Raw genomic sequence first — 16941 nt, 5'->3', positions numbered from 1 at the left:
TGAGGAGCTACTAGACCACACTAATGGGGCGTTTTTATTTTAATCCCTGTGTTGAAACAAGGTGGCCACCATTCTAATTATAAGCTACGACCTACTTAGAACTTTGGTGTGTACAGTTAAATCCAAACTAGATTTACAGTAAATGTGAAGATGTTTTAATTTCGATCCATCATTTTGAATCTATGATTCTGACAATCAAATTATAATCACCATTCCACTTAGAACTTGGCATTTATAACCCAATCTATATACACTATGTACAGTATATGTGAGAGTATTCTAGATCAATGCTACCCAGAGTGTGGTACATGTTACTGGTAATGCGGACCACACTTTGGGTAGTTTTGTAATTTTTCTGTTACCGGTCGTCTATGACGATTGTATTTTTCCAAAAGTACTGATCCTCGACGGATTGGAAATAAAAGGAACTGGTCCTTCATCATAAATAGTTTGAGAAGCACCGTTCTCGATTATATAGATTTTGAAGATCATATTTCAGTCAGAAAACTATGTTGGTATGCCTGTAGCATAAGTGGCTAAAGTTGTTGATGATCGTTGAGTATTATCACTTAGGTTATGCAAATTGTTCAAAAATAACTATTACCATTATGGAAGATTTTATATTTACAGTGATTATAACGTCATTGATCAGGAGGGAAGAAAAATATTCATCCATAGTTGTACAATATGCTTATAAACATTGAAGTGGAAAATATCATTTACAATCACTGATATGCTGGATAATAACTCAAACTAATTTGAGCTTTTTTTCTTGTTGTTTTTGTTAACTAGTTTTACAGTCTGTACAGTAATATTGAACAGAATACAAAATTTCACTGAAAAAAAAATTACTGACATTGTCATTAGGGTTATATGCTCCTAAAATTAGGATGAAAATTTGCTGGTGAGATTGTTAAAAGGTTGAAAGCAGCAGCAAAACTAGGTAGGTGCAGCTGAGGCATTGTTCCAGAGCCTTCACAGAGGGCTTGTGAAGCAGGCCAAAATTATGGGTATTGGGAGTAGAAAGAGCCATCGTGCTAAAATTATTATTATTTTATGTTATGATATAGGTAACAATATATTTATGGAAGTGTATTTTGCACTTTTCAAGTTATTAGATCATTATGAGTTTGTTACTTGTTGTTACTGTGTTCACCTCAGTTTATTCTTTCCTTCAAGGAAATTTACACCAAGCCCTTTTAGGAAATTTTAACCTCTTTTTGAACTTTTTTTGGGCAAATTACTGGGTACACTAGTACCCAGTAATTCACCATAAAATTAGTGAAAATACTTTTTATTTCTGGATTTTAAAAGAATTTTTGAGATTTTAATCTGGCATAGATATTGCATTTATTACATTTGATGTTATACAAATTACAAAAGAGTGTTGCTCGGATGCTTGTTCCTTACATAAATTGTACTGAATGCATTTTCCCATAGAAACAATGTTATAAATAGTAGTTATTTTATCAAAATAGTCCACAAATCCTATTTCATTCATAAAGTAGCTAAAATCAAAACCCACTAATGCAAGACTGCAGCTCCTCCTCCTTAACCTTCTATCACTTGTACCCTTAATTTAACAACGAAGCTCATGTGTCTGTGAGACACACCTTTTTGTTTTTATTATAAAAAATTAATTTTAGCTTTATAGTGGATAAAAACATTGATCTGTTAATTATGATTTGCTAAACTTAGTTAAAAAATAACAGTATAAATGAGAGAAGCCGGCAATAATAATAATAAATATTTTATCGTATTTTTTTTAAATTTTTTACAGTCACTCAACCCCAAATTGAAACAGATGCTTGCATCGCATCTGGAAAACGCAACGTGAATGTCCGTATTTTTATCAGCTGTTTGCATGTAGCAAGTGAAACCAAAGCTCTATGGCAAGATTAGACACCTGTCACAGGCATCTCACAGACACCGTGTGTGGAATTGCCTAGAAGAAAGATAGTTTTCTCATCTTGCATCTTAAATCCAAACAATAAATGAATGTCTCGTAATTCATAGCTTATCAAACTGAAAACAGATAATTTGTTTCAATGGCCAAATTATGTAATAATATTGTTACTTACCTATGTATTATAATTATTTTATATTTTTTAATATATATAGTTAACTAGTGTTATTAACATATTTATTATTAACATTATTTTTAACAGATTTTTCTTGTAATTCATCTGTTAAAATTAAAAAACCATTTAATGAATATTGCCGGGCAGTGGTGCACAGGAGGCACTGATTTCATTTACAAATATTAAAAAAAAAATTTTTAAACGTGGCATCTATCCAGTGCCATACTAGCAGTAGATGCTTAAATGGACCCTGGGTAAAATACTACAAAAAAAAAAAAAACACATGCACATACACTACTCACCTAATCTGTCTATCCTGCCCAATAATATGTCTGATTCTTATTTAAATTTATTCAAACTCTCCATTTCCATAACACCAGGTGGTAATTTTTTACAACAATCAGTTACACTCTGGCTGAAAGCAAGTTTTTGCATGTCTATCTTACACCCATCCTTTTTCAATTTTAGTTTGCGCCTCCACGTTTAAAGCCTTGAACAAGTACTTCAGTCAAGTCTCCTCAAAGTTCTTTTGTGGTAAGAACATCCTTTTGTTCCCCCTCACTAATCTTCATTGTGTTTCTTGGCACCCATTCCAACAAATCCACATCCTTCCTAAAATGAGGCTTCCAGACTGACCCCCTTTCAATTGTCTTGAAAAAGGGATCGATACATGCCAAGGGGGTGAGTGGGTTTGACGGCCAAATTATATAATAATATTGTTACGTACCTATGTAATATAATTATTTTATATTTTTTAATATATAGTTAACTAGTGTTATTAACAGATTTTTTATGTAATTCATCTGTTAAAATTAAAATGTGTGTATTTTTGGATTGGGGAGGGGAGTCGAGAAGAGAAAGCATTTTTTTAAAGAGGTTACAGGTAAAAATGGTTAGGGAAACCCCTGATATATCCTATTACCTTATGCAATGGGATAATCACCTCCTTATGCTGCCTGCTGGTAAAATTTCTGTATATTATTAACAAAACCTCGTTAGTTGGCTGAAATCTCGGACTGAAATTTCTGTCTTTTGTTCTCCATCCTGGAGTATAGTACCTTGCATTTGTCAGACCTCAATTTCCATTCTCAGCCCGTCTGCCTAATTTATTTAGGTCTTGCTGCAGTAGTGTGCCACTCATTAATGACCCCAAACTTAGATAATAAGCTTGATTTGCCTTTGTTAATATGATTAATAAATACTGTAAACTTGGCAGTAAATCCCAAGGGATTTCACTAATAGCAGCAGGCCACGAGGAGCTATGTCCATTTGTAGCCAACCAACCAACCATCCCTTTATGCAGAAACTTGCCCCTGATGCCATACTGCCCAATTTGTATGGCAGTCTTTTGTGTAATCAGATGTGGCAGACATGTAACCTCTCTCCACCCCCAACAGATCCATGCTATGATATTGCAGTATTTCTTTAACCACTGGCTCCATTATTTTCCTGGAACAGGTCAAGCTTCCTGGTCAATAATTGCCCACATCACCCTTTGGTCCCTCTTTGTGAATAGGAGAGACATTTGCATGCCTCCAATGTATAGGAACGTTCCCTGAAGGATGCTGTCACAATTACAGTAAAAGGTTTGCTAATCTCTTTTGCTACTGCTTTTAATATAACTGGACAGAGATCCCCTTAGCCTCACATGCCTTATTTACTTTTAGCTTCAGCAATTTCTCTTCTACTTTCTTCTTAGTCATAACAAAAGAATTTATAGTTAACTTCCAGTTATAACTTGGTGTACTTCTGATATGCTCATCCCTAAAAACTCCTTCATAGGTGAAGGATGCAGAATATTTATTTAGTTATGTAGCAATATAGAATGCAGAATATTTTAGTTTGAGAGCAACTTGAACAGGATCATCAGTAGTTATGCCATTCATATCTAGTGAGTGAATGTTCACCTCTTTCCTTTTGGTGTTAACATAAGCAAAGAATTCTTTGTTACTTTTTTTTTCTTTTGCCTTAAGCTTTCCTAACCCCTTTAGCGAACTGATTACAGATTATGAATTAGAAAGGTCCCCCTTTCTAATTCATAATCATTCCATACATTTTTCTTCCTGGTTACCACTAGTCTTGTCAGTTCATCTGACATCCACTTATTTACGTTTAAACCTCGATCTTAACAATAGCTCCCTGTTGGTATAAAAAACTGTCTAGGACCACTCTCTAGTTGCCTTCATGAAAACAATCACTTCCCTTTACACTTGACTGTAGTTCTATCTTTAAGTAGATTGCACATCAATATATTGTGATCTAGTATGTAATGGTTTCTTTATTTGGATATTCTTAATGCATGAATGGTCACTCCTGATAATCAGAGCAATGAGTATTGCTTTCTTCTGTTTGTGATTAACTGACATTTTCCAGTCAATAACTGGAGAGTTAGCATGCCATTATAAGACATTCTGATCTACTTACCCACTCTACCTCTGTATTTCATTATTCTTTTCATCATTTGGCCTTTAGCAGACTACTCCTCTCATTTTAGTTTTCTCTTTGATTATGTAATGCCAAACCGACTCAACGTCATCTGAGTGGTGTCTTAGATTTTACATGCTTATTAACCAAAAGTGAAAGACAGGCTCCTTCTGTAAACAGCTTTAAACAAACTGGGTTGCTACTTGCATTAATCTCATATTGCAGATTAATTTTGCCACACTTTGCCACAAGGTGTCTTGGTATTGCACACCTCTAAATAAAATTCACCGTTTAGGTGGAGAAATGCAGTGTATACAGTACAGCGTATTGCTTTTCATTTAGTGTTTGAATTAGTGCATTATGGCTTTATCTGCTGATGCACATAAAAAATCAAATAACTAATTAATTCATTAAAAATGTATGCCAGAAATCATGCCTAGCTTCTACAATACAGTTTGTCATTGAGTGTAATGCATGGGCAGAGATTTCATTTCAGAACCATAAAAGTTCTTATTGCATTGCTCCACTTTCAAGTCACAACAGTTATTTGATAATGTGAAATAGGAATATGTTCTGTTGCTATTCCACAACAAGGTTATTAACCCATTGATAACCAATGGACATACATCATCCAACAACAGGTAAGTCCACCATAATATATACTTTGCACAAATGAGCAAATTTTCTTGCCCCAGGGTCTGTCTGTTTTTGTTGTTTTTCTAGGCAAAAGTTTTTTTTTGTAAAAGTAACTTTACATTATGAATTATATGTTTGGAGTCGTCATTAAATTAGTGACTATGAAGGGGGGGAAATTTAAAACATATGTAGCTCTGCTATGAGCTACAAAATATAAGGATCTGAAAATAAGTTATTGTGATGACATAATTAAGAATTTAAATAAATATAATAATCCTCATTTTAGGAAGGATGTTGGTCTGTTGGAATCAGTGCAGAGAAGGGGGAACAAAAGGCTACTCTTATGAGGGAAAGGTTTCAGGCAGCAAATTGCAGTGTCTGGAGACTGGCACCTGTGAGATTTGATTGAGGTGTTTAAGACTTTGATTAGATTGAGTAAGTTAACTACTGATGGCATCTTTCCTCTTGCTCAGACAATACACACACATGAAGGGACATAAATTTAAATTGAGGAAGGATGAAATTTATTTCATCTGGTGTTTGGGAAGCAGGCAGTTTGAATAAATTTAAGGAAAAATAAGACAAATATTAGAGGAAATGAACATGTGTTGTGGGAAGGGGTTTATTTTATTATTATTATTTATTTATTTATTTATTTTTTTTTTTTTTTTTGCCTGATGCTCAGTAAGCCTTCTTTCTTGCATCACTTGGTACTATTACCGATGTACTGTACAATAAAGATCTTATTTATTAATGCCAATTAATATAACAGTTAAATATATTCTGTAATTTTTAATTATTTTATGTTATTTTTGTATGGCAATGGAAAAATTTATTTAGAAACATTTGTTATTATTAGTGTTTAATTTGTTGTAAAATTATAACTACACTTATAACAAATTTTTATTTGAAATTGATTTCTTCTTATATTATATATATTTTTCAGATGGTGATAATGCTGCTTGGCCCAATATCAAATAATGACATTACCCAGTTTCTGTCTTATTTTCCAGGTATAGTACTAATTTAAAATGAAACAAGTGAATATATTAAATAACTGGAGATGTGAGGATATATTGCAAGTCAAGGAACTTCCAAAATACGAAAATTTTATAAGATTGACATACTCAATCACGATTAAGACAATCATTATGTATCTTTCAGAAACCCTTATAATTCTACCTGTTTTTTTTGGTTTTTTTTTTTACTGATTATAATATATGATACAGAGGCATAAAATGCAGTGGAAACTAACGTAACGATATGTTTAGAACAAATGCATATTGATACAAAAGGTGAAATTCTTTCAGATGGGGAACGTGTTGAATGTAAAATATTTCATATAACATTTTCCTGCAAAGAAGTCCTTAGTGAGCAAGAAAGGAGCCACATGAATAAGAAAACGTTTGCTTGTGGAACTTGTGGAAAACACCTTTCATCAAAAAAAAATCTTGAGAATCATAATAGGATTCACACAAATGATAAACCTTATGTGTGTGACACCTGTGGGAAGAAATTTTTGCAGTCATCAAATTTAGCTAAACATAAGCAAATTCACACAAAGGGGAACAATTATCAAGAAAAAATTCAGGTGCAGGAGAAATCTTTAATATGTGAAAGTTGTGATTGTAAATTTTTAAATGAACAAGATCTTAATGTGCATCTTCATGCTTCTTCAACGTGCTTCATGCTTGCTACCTCTAGAAATGGCTATGTATACGAAACTGATAACCTTACCGGGAAATCTCAAACAAACGAAAAGCAATTTTTATGCGAGTCGTGTGGGAAAGGCTTTTCGTCAAAAGACAATCTTGATGTACACAACAGAATTCACAGAAATGAAAAACCATTTATGTGTGAAATATGTGGACGTTCTTTTACTCAGTCATCTAACCTGAAGGAGCACAAGAAGATTCATACAGATGAGAAAACATATAGTTGTCAGATTTGTGGGAAAATGTTTTTACGTTCAAGAGAGGTTACAGTACATTTACGAAGTCACACTAAGGAAAAACCATTTTCTTGCGATGCATGTGGAAAGAACTTTTCGACATCAAGTTACCTGAAAGTTCACAGCAGGACACATACTGCTGATAAACCTTTTGCTTGTGAGATTTGTGGAATGAAGTTTAAATGGAAAAAGCGCTGTAATAAACATGTCAAGGTGCACTCATTAAATAATTTGGCATCTTCTAGTATTTTGGAGGAAGGTTTTTCTGTGCAGAAGATAGATGCAGGTAATCATTGTTTCAAATGTTTAATTTGCGAAAACACATTTCTGGATGTTAAAAGCTGCCGTAACCATAAAAGGATGCATATAAACGAGAAAATAGTCTCTTGTGGAACTTGCGGAAAGAAATTCGCAGCAAAATATCTTGGTCAACATTTAAAAGTTCACACAAGGGAAAGAAAGTCTTACATGTGTGAAATTTGCGGAAGAACATTTGGCCAGGCAAAACATCTTAAAGATCATAATAGAGTACATACTAGAGAAAAACGTTTGATATGCCATATTTGTGGTAAAAAATTTTTTGTACCTAGAGACGTATATGAGAAACGAGAAAACGATGATAAAAGGTTTAAGTGTTGCCATTCGTGTAAGCAAAAATTATGTGATTGGGAAAGTATATTAGATCACTGTAATTTTCCAAATGGGAGGCGTTTCATGTGTGAAGTTTGTGGGAAAAAGTTTCCATTGCCACATCATCTTACCGAGCATCGGAGGGTACACACAAAAGAGAAACCTTATAAATGTGAGTTATGTGGTAAACAGTTTTCTCAGTCAGGAAAATTTTCTCAGCATAGGAAAAGCCATTTGTGAAAGTTTGGCAACATTTTATTATCTGTGGTATTATTGTAGGAGAAAAAGACTAGACTCTTTGGTACATATCAAAGAGAGTTTCTTGGATGATCTTTGTATTTATGAAATCAAAATTTATACGCTGTTATAATTAAGAAAATATTTATTTGTAATGAGGCATCTTTATTATGCAGTTTTTTGTACTAATCTGAAATGATCCTCATGTGCACTATATTTGTGTAATTTGCATTTAATTTGGAATATTTGCAGTTAATTTCTATAAGAAAGAATTAAATACCTAGTCATGCCTTAAATTGTGTTATCTAAGCAAAGATGCTCTGATTATGCCAATATAAAGAAGCTGTGATCTGTCGATGATATTTATAATCCTTGGCTCGAAATCTTTATAGGTATCCAGTTAGCTTTGTCAAACAAAACAATGTGTGATAATAAAGAGAACTTTAAATATAAAAAAATATTCCGTATGAGCCATCAATTTTTCTACTAGATTATTAACCATAACAAATATACCCAAAAACATGTAAAAACTGGTCATTCATCAGTTGGCTGTACTTCAGAAGATCTTGAAATTATGAGCAACAGAAATTTGGTGAGGGGAAAATGGAGAGAGGAGATTGCAACCAAAGTGTATTCCTGATGATTAATTCCCATTTAAATGAAAATCAGCAGTGTTATTACAGAAGTATGAGCCACCTGCTGAATGCATCTCTGAGAGATTTTGAGACCCTAAGCAAAAGATTTTGTTGCAGGCTTCATTTTTGTAAAATTCACTGAAAAAATTTGATATTGCAATTTTCAGATTATTATTTTAAGAACGTATATACGCACACTTACATTTAGAAAACATGAATTCATCTTATGTACAAACCATAAAACTACAGAGTGTTATTTTTAAGGTCAGTTATCTGTTTACAGCATATATACAAATTAATTATCTTTCTTTTCAAATTAGCACCCAAACCAGTCACTGTGCTGCTTGGGTTCATATCATGTAGTACGAACCTACGGTATTGTATTTATTGGCTCTCACTGCAACATGTGTGCCACCAGACAGGGAGGAATGGCTGATTGCCAAAACACTGGGTAGTAATAACGTACTGACATTATTATAAGAGTCATCACGAATATCATGATATGATGACTCTTGTGGATTTGTTAACAGCACTCCATTGTATCATGTGTGATGAAGAGTGATAGTTCTACAACCTGTTAATCTCAGCAGGTTGATTGGTACTGCACCTAAGCATAGGATAGGTCATAGGATACAATAGGTTATGTTATGTTAGGAGAAAGAAAAGTGGTGATCTAATTGAGGTGTATAAGGCCTTGAATGGTTTGAGCAAGCTCAATGCTGGTGGGATTCTATTACTCTTGCTCAGATTACTCACCTGAGGAGACAAATTCAAATTGAGGAAAGACAATTGTAGAATAGATGTGTGGAAATTTGCCTTTAGCCAGCAGGTGATTGATAGTTGGAACAAACTTCTATATGTCATAATGGGGGTTGACAACTTAAATAATTTTGAGGCAGCACTAGACAAGCATTTGGGTGAATGGATGGGTGAAATGGGAAGTTTTTTTTTTTTTTTTTGGCTGATGCTATATAAGCTTGCTTTCTTACATCATACACTAATTATAGTTACAGAGCAAGAGAAGAATTTATTCTTTCAGAAATTAGTACAACCAGTATCTAGTAAAATTCCTACGGTTGGCAATATATGCTGCTGTATGTTGAGGAAAAGTCATACAGTCAATTAACTGCATTTTATGAAAGAACCCATCATGCATTTGCAACTGGTCAATCAAACTGTAGTTTGTGCTGGCTGCTGATGGGCCTGCAGAAGTTCTGTATAGTGTTCGCATGACACACTGTACAGAGATTGCGACAGTATGTGAGTAGGCAATATATCGCTGAATTCCTGAACACAGGTATGTGTGCTGGGATGGGCAGTGCATCAGGTCATCCAGATGTCAAACTTCCTGGAGCAGTTACCAGAGGAAACCAGCTGTCATAACCTGTGCTACCCGTACCATGACACTCGCTGTCCTGTGTTGTTGTTGTGAGATCTCAAATGGTTGATATCACAGATCTCTGATTGTTGTACCATCTAAAAATGCAGTTATCATCTGCACCTAAGGGGAAAATGTGCCTTGTCATTGAGGATAAAGTGTCCTTTGGGCCTTGAAGCTATTGTACCCTTATTGAAGTTTTCTCACTGATGCCTGCTGTGGCACCTCCAGGTGGGAAGGAGCAGCAGTGCGTAGCACACGCTTCTTGATTAGACCGGGGTTTGAGCCCGTGACCACCAAATACGGAGGATGCGGAAAGGTCAGGGAATGATCACTGCATATCCCCGGAGCAATATGGCCTTAGTTGCTAATGCTCCTAAAAACCAAACAACAACAACTGATGCCTGCAGTGGCAAGCAGCATAGTGTGAGTGTTGTGCTGGTCCGCCTCTGCAGGTCATCTTCCAGTAGTTCACATAGTTACTGGACGGTGCAGAATTTGTTTTATGTATTGTTAAATAGTTGCCATTGTTATCTGTCAGATGCCATCATCTAATTGCACATCTCGTGATGTGTGGTTTGTCTCTTTCTGCCAGATCTGACCCAGTGTATGTTGACTGTCTTCTGGTAACCACTGTGTCCAGAACTGTTGAAACACCATAGCTAGTAAGAGCTTTATTTTGCAGAGTGAACCACCTAGACTCACTAAGATCAGTTATGTGGTACTCCTGAAATAATTCGTGTGGCGATAGAGCCGGCGTTAACACTGCCCCGCTTCAAGGTACCATTTATCTCTCTCCTCTGAAGGGTTTTGAAAAGCACTCAGTCATTTGTATGTAGAATCATGTTGATGTGCCATCCAAATTTTTACCGATATCCAACCTTTCCTGGGTATTGCAATTTCCATGTCTTAGAGTGCATTTCTAAAATTAAAATAGGTTACATTACTGTGAAAAAAATTGTATAATTCTTGTTTTCTAAATGCAAGGAAACATAACTGTCTGCAGCAGATTGTCCCAAATAATTTTTTAAAGTAATTGTCGGAACACCCTATTGCAGTTTAATATATACCACAACTTTTTTTTTAATGGGCTCAGTGAAAAAAAAAAAATTAAAGAAAAATTAAATATTTAAGATACATGCTCTGTTATATGTGAATTTCTTTTTTTTTTTTTTTTTGGGTCATGAAACAGTAACACAAAATATTAGTAGAACCTGTAGTACTGTGTAGAGGTTGAGAAGATAAAAGATAGTTGAATTTGGACTTGAGTTTAAGAAAATACATAAGGAAGGTTGTTTCAAAGAACAGAGGTAGAATGGAGGTAGTTCCAAAGAACAGGTAAATAAATGAAGATAGAGATCGTATCTGCATTTCCAAGTAAATTCCTTTCAGCTTCTACAATTTACTGTATTTTTACGTACACTTTATTGAAGATTTGTATGGTGTAAGTTAAGACTACTATTGAAGTTCATATTAAAAAGAGAACTAATTGATGTTACTGTTGTAAAACAAAATATGTGAGTAAATTTTAATGTTATTTTTCCTTGTCCTCTAATAGCCTTATTTTTGAAATGTAATTAACTGTAATAGTTCCTTTATTCTCTTTATAATGTTCTTCCATAATGAGCGTATACAGGAACTCCCCGACTTACGTAAGTTGGGATTTCCCCCATGCTTGTGCAGTACTCGGAACTGTGCTCGCTGAATTGATTTAATCAAAAAAGAAATGTTCGATGAACACGTAAACAGAATTATTTATTATATTTATTCAATTTTTTATCTCGCGTGCAGGAAAAATTACAAAAGCGTGCAATTTAAAAAAATTTCAAAATTATAAAATTACCAAAAAAGAGACACGGGCACAATGTCAGTAAGTTTTACCTCTCGAACATCATTGCCAGAATTGACACCTTCAGCTGATAAGTACGCTACTGCGGAGGTTGACGGCTGTGGAGATTTAGAAGGGGTTGGCCGCTCAACCTTACGCAAGAACATGTTAATGGATGACTGGATGGTGGATTTTTTCTTTTCATCGTAGATTTCTTTGTAGCAAGCAAGCAAGCATATCATTCATCCCTCTGTTGACTTAAGAATCGTTCGCTGTCAGGATCCATCTTCTCAAACCTCGCCATTGCCATCTCTGGTGATGAAGTGTCCCGGCTTTTGGTTCATCTTGAGCTTCGTCAGCATTTTCTTCTTTCACTATTGTTGGCTGCAAGTCAATAAGTTCTTTGTGATAATTCCTTCTCTTCTTCCTCTATTAACTCCTCCACGTTTTTGGCATCAACCTCCAACTGAAGTAGCTCTGCAACCTTTACAATCTTATCTGTAACCTCTTCATATGATTTGTCTTTTTCAAATCCTTCGAAGCCGTTTGCCGTGGGCATACTTTCTTCCGTTCTTAAATATTTTAAGATTTCCAAAAGTCTCTATATGTAAAATTTTTCTTATCGTCTACTGCAGACAATGCCTGATCAAATGTGCGTAAATAGTATGCTTTTAAATTCAAAATAACACCTTGATCCATAGGTTGAAAGAGTGAAGTCATGTTTGGCGATAGAAATATGACTCTCACGTTCGAATTAAAATTATCTAGATGCGTAGGATGTCCGGGAGCATTATCTAATAGAAGCAAAATCTTGAAAGAAACGTTGTTGTCTTCATAATATTTTTCAACCTCGGGAATGAAGTAGCATTTAAACCAATCCTCAGAGAGAGAGAGATATTGTTATCCATGCTCTCTGGTTCGATGGGAAATGCATGGGTAGGGTGGCTTTATCGATGCCCTTAAATGCACGAGGATTTCCAGAATGGTACGAAAGCAGTGGTTTTAATCTGTAATCTCCTGGTGCATTAGCCCCAAGCAAGGGCGTGGCCATATCTTTTGATGCCTTGAAGCCTGGCATTAAACAAAGAATACAGAGCAGTCTTGTCAACGTTAAAATTTGCTGCATTGAATAGCCGCCTTCATCAATAATTTTTTCAACACATCACAAAATTTCTCCGCAGCTGCAGAATTGGCACTGCTGACTTCATCACATACTTTATACTTTGACGTGGTTAAAGTATGCGGTGAAAGCATACTTTAACCACAGCACAATGTTTGAACTTATTAAACCACCCATTGCTTGCCACGAACTTGGGTTGGGGTTCTCCATACTTATCCTTAATATCTTTATAAATGTTGCTTTTGCTTGAATGGTCATTAGACTCTGGGACACTCGCTTCTGAATCTCAATTTCCATCCATATTACTAACAGCTTTTCCATCTGCGATATAGCACCTGAATTTTGTGATCACTGTTGATCTGAAGTACGTTGATCCTTTGACATGTTCTTTTATACACGCACTGTCCTTTAAAATAGTATTCACTGTTGAAGCAGTGAGATTTAATTCCCTTGCAATAGATGAGACTTTGTTCCTGCTTTGTAATTCTTAATGATTGTCATCTTCATTTCTAAATCAATTTTGTTTCGTTTCCTGGCACTGCTATCACTTGCACTTTTTGTTGGTCGCTTTCCCTTCATCATTGTAATACGTAAATAGGAATGAAGAGAAGTTTCTGAAATTTGTTTTTTATGATTGAAGATTTCAATGAAGGGGAACACATTTCACCATAACAGCGTAAAAACTTACACAATTGCAGTTATCGGTGTTATCGCAAATGCAATAAGATCGAGTTTGCTACCGGTTTATAATTAGATGCACTAACAGAAAACCCAATAAACCGAAAGTGCAAATTGTTTTTATTGTTTTATGGCAATGACCTCCAGAAATGTGTTTTAGAAAAATATCACAAAGGTGTTCAAAATTGGGCGCCTCCGTAGCCAGGTGGGAAGGAGCAGCAGTGCGTAGCACACGCTTCTTAATTAGACTGGGGTTCGAGCCCGTCACCACCAAATATGGAGGATGTGGAAAGGTCAGGCAATGACTACCGCATATCCCGAAGCAATATGGCCTTAGTTGCTAATGCTCCTAAAAACCAAATAACAATGAAAGGGTAGTGCAATTTCCATTATAAACATGACCTTTTAGAGAGATAAATAGCAAAATTTTCAACTTCCAAGGACTTGGAATGAATTACGAAAAAAAAAAAAAAAAACACACACAATGTATTATTGGGTTCACATTACAATATTTTCACGATATTTCCATTTATTCCTATGGGATGCAAAATAAGTTTCTGCAATTTTTTTAAGTTTGCACCGGCCGGCAAAAACGTACATATTAGAATTTGCATAAGTTGAGTATTATGTAAGTCGGGGAGTTTCTGTATATGTTGACTAGGATACTTCTAGAATGATGCTTTTTACCATTTATTATTGGTAATGGTGAAAGTTGGGAGATAAATACATGTGAAACAGAGAATAGGAAAGGAGACAGGCAGTTGAAAACAATTCTAATAATAGAATGTTATTTTACATTGGAGCCTGTTGTAAAAGTAAAATTGTCAAGTAGTGTTATTTAGTTTTTAAGCCCAAAAAGAGGTGGTGATTTTGCCAATAATAGGGTCTGACAGATTTTATTGTAACAAGGCAATTTTTTTTTATCAGTAGTTTTGACAGTGGCAAGCTTGGAAGACTCCTTGTGCTTTTGGAAAATTTTTTGGGAACAGGATACTAAAGTGGAGCATTTATAATTTTTAACTTGGTTTCTCTAGTGTATTTATTTCAAATAAAGGGGATGGTTATCTAACAACTAAAGAATGCAGTTGGCCACACTGAACTTGTGTGCCTCGCTTGGAAGGATAAGAATTTTGCGTTTTTATTTTTCTTGCAAAAAGAAAAAAGGGAAAATCGTGTATCTCCTTAGGTTTGTTTTGTGTGTGTGTTTGACCTTGATGTGGTTATACTCATAAATACAAACAGTTACAATGGCAGTTGGCTATAAGGTGCCATCAAGTTATGGGGGAGGGGGGTAGAAGATGTTTAGACTAGATTGCAGGAAGTTTTATTTTAGCCACAAGTTATAATTAGTGGAATAAGTTACCTATATGGGTGGTAGAGGCTGACAGTTTGGGGAAATTCAAAAGTCAGCTGAATAGTTACCTACAGGAGGAAGGAACTGCATAGGTTATCTATTTCCTTTTTTCTTATTTTTAATTATTTATTTTTATTTATTTTTTTTTGGCTGATGCAGCATAAGCCTTAGGCTTCCTTGCACCATATGGCCATTACTAATACTATTGAGCCATGACACTGGCACAATAACACTATAAAAATACAGTAAACCCTTGCTAATCCGAATCGAAATATGCAAAATTCTGTTCACAATTGAGTACCTTGAAAGACGCACAGGATTTAGGAAGGCAGATAAGTCACTCTGTGCAGAGAGAGAGAGAGAGAGATGGACAATACATTGTCTTACGTGTTGTTCAATATTGTTGACTCTGAGTTGGACGGATGTTATTATTATATCACTTATTTTTATGTCTATAAGTTAACATTTTATATCTTTATGGGTTCTAAAGTATTGAAAAGTGTTATAAAAAGAAAACATGTTACTTTAACTATCATTAACAAGCTCAAAGTGATAGAAGAACTTGAAAATTGTGTTCCTTGGAAAAAAAATTTCTGAAGAATTTGATATTGGCTAACAGACTGTGTCAGATATTAAAAAACAAAAAGAATCTATATAGGGATTTGCTTTTAAATTCGATGTGGGGAGTGATAAAAGCAGGTTATCAAATAGACATTAAAAAAAGCCAAAAGAAGCATTGTTGGAAGAAGCTGTATTAAGTGTTCACAGCAATGATCAAGTGGCATTGGTGTGTGACAAGCAACACCACCTGATAAATGTATAAAAAGACAATATTGTACATTTATCCATCAATTGGTGAATAAATGTAGTCTTTTTTTTAAATAAATGCTGTACAGTGATATGTTTTTTCATCAGCACTACCTGTATCATTAAATTTGCCATTTGTGTTCTAAGTTTTTTTGTCTTTTAGAGCTATCTTTTGCTTCACTAATCCAGATTAGTGAGGGTTTATGGTACTTATAAACCCTTTGCTAATCCAGATCACAATACGAAAAATTCTTTCACAGTTGAGTACTGTATTTTAAAAGACAAGATTTACAAAGGCAGATGAGTCACTCTGACTGCACAGAGAGAGAGACAGACGATATTTCTTATCACTTCATTTGCATACTTCTTTTATGCATATATGTACATAAGTTAATGAATTTTATATGTTATGGGTTTATATAGTTGTTAGCTAAACTACAACCTTGTTGAGGTTCTTGTATGTAGATTGTTTCATCATTTTTTCCGATAGTCCTTTAACATTATCAGATGTGCCTGCAAAATCTAATGGCTTCTCTTTATTTTTTATAATGTTGTGTATGGTTTGGTCACTAACGTTATAATGGTTCAGTAAAGATTTAACAGATGCACTGTTTTCAAACTTTTGAATAATTTCAAGTTTTTGTTTAATTGAAAGCATAACTCTTTTCTGTTTACCCATCATTTTTGCAATTTCTAAACAAAAAATATATATATATTTAGTAAAAAAAAAAAAAAAGTTGACACTTGTGACATAAACTGTCTTTTTGTGGTGGAACAGAGCACAACAATCCACACTATGCACTAAAACAAACTAAAAAAAAAATTTTTTTTTTTTTTTTGAGCAGCAGATGTGAAGACAATGGTGGTTACAGGATAATAGGTACATTTGTCTCCAGTCACAACTTATAACGCCACGTCTTGTAGCTTATTAACAACTTGCAAAACATCTGTTTATACCTTTCTATTTATTACTTGAATCTTATGATTTCCAGCAAATTTTTTTTTTACTTTGGAGTCTTGACGTATCCCGGTAAATCGGGAGGTTGCTGTACAACTTCCAAGTCTTCTATCAATGGATAAATGTATTGTCATTTTATAGTTTTTAAATAAAAGCTCTACAGTGATATATATTTTTTTTTATTTGTTTTCACCAGCACTACCTATAACATTAAATTTTCTATT

This window comes from Mastigoproctus giganteus, chromosome 4 (assembly GCF_048544385.1).
Source record: "Mastigoproctus giganteus isolate SK-2022 chromosome 4, ASM4854438v1, whole genome shotgun sequence".
NCBI lineage: Eukaryota > Metazoa > Arthropoda > Arachnida > Uropygi > Thelyphonidae > Mastigoproctus > Mastigoproctus giganteus.
This window is presented reverse-complemented; position numbering follows the sequence as displayed.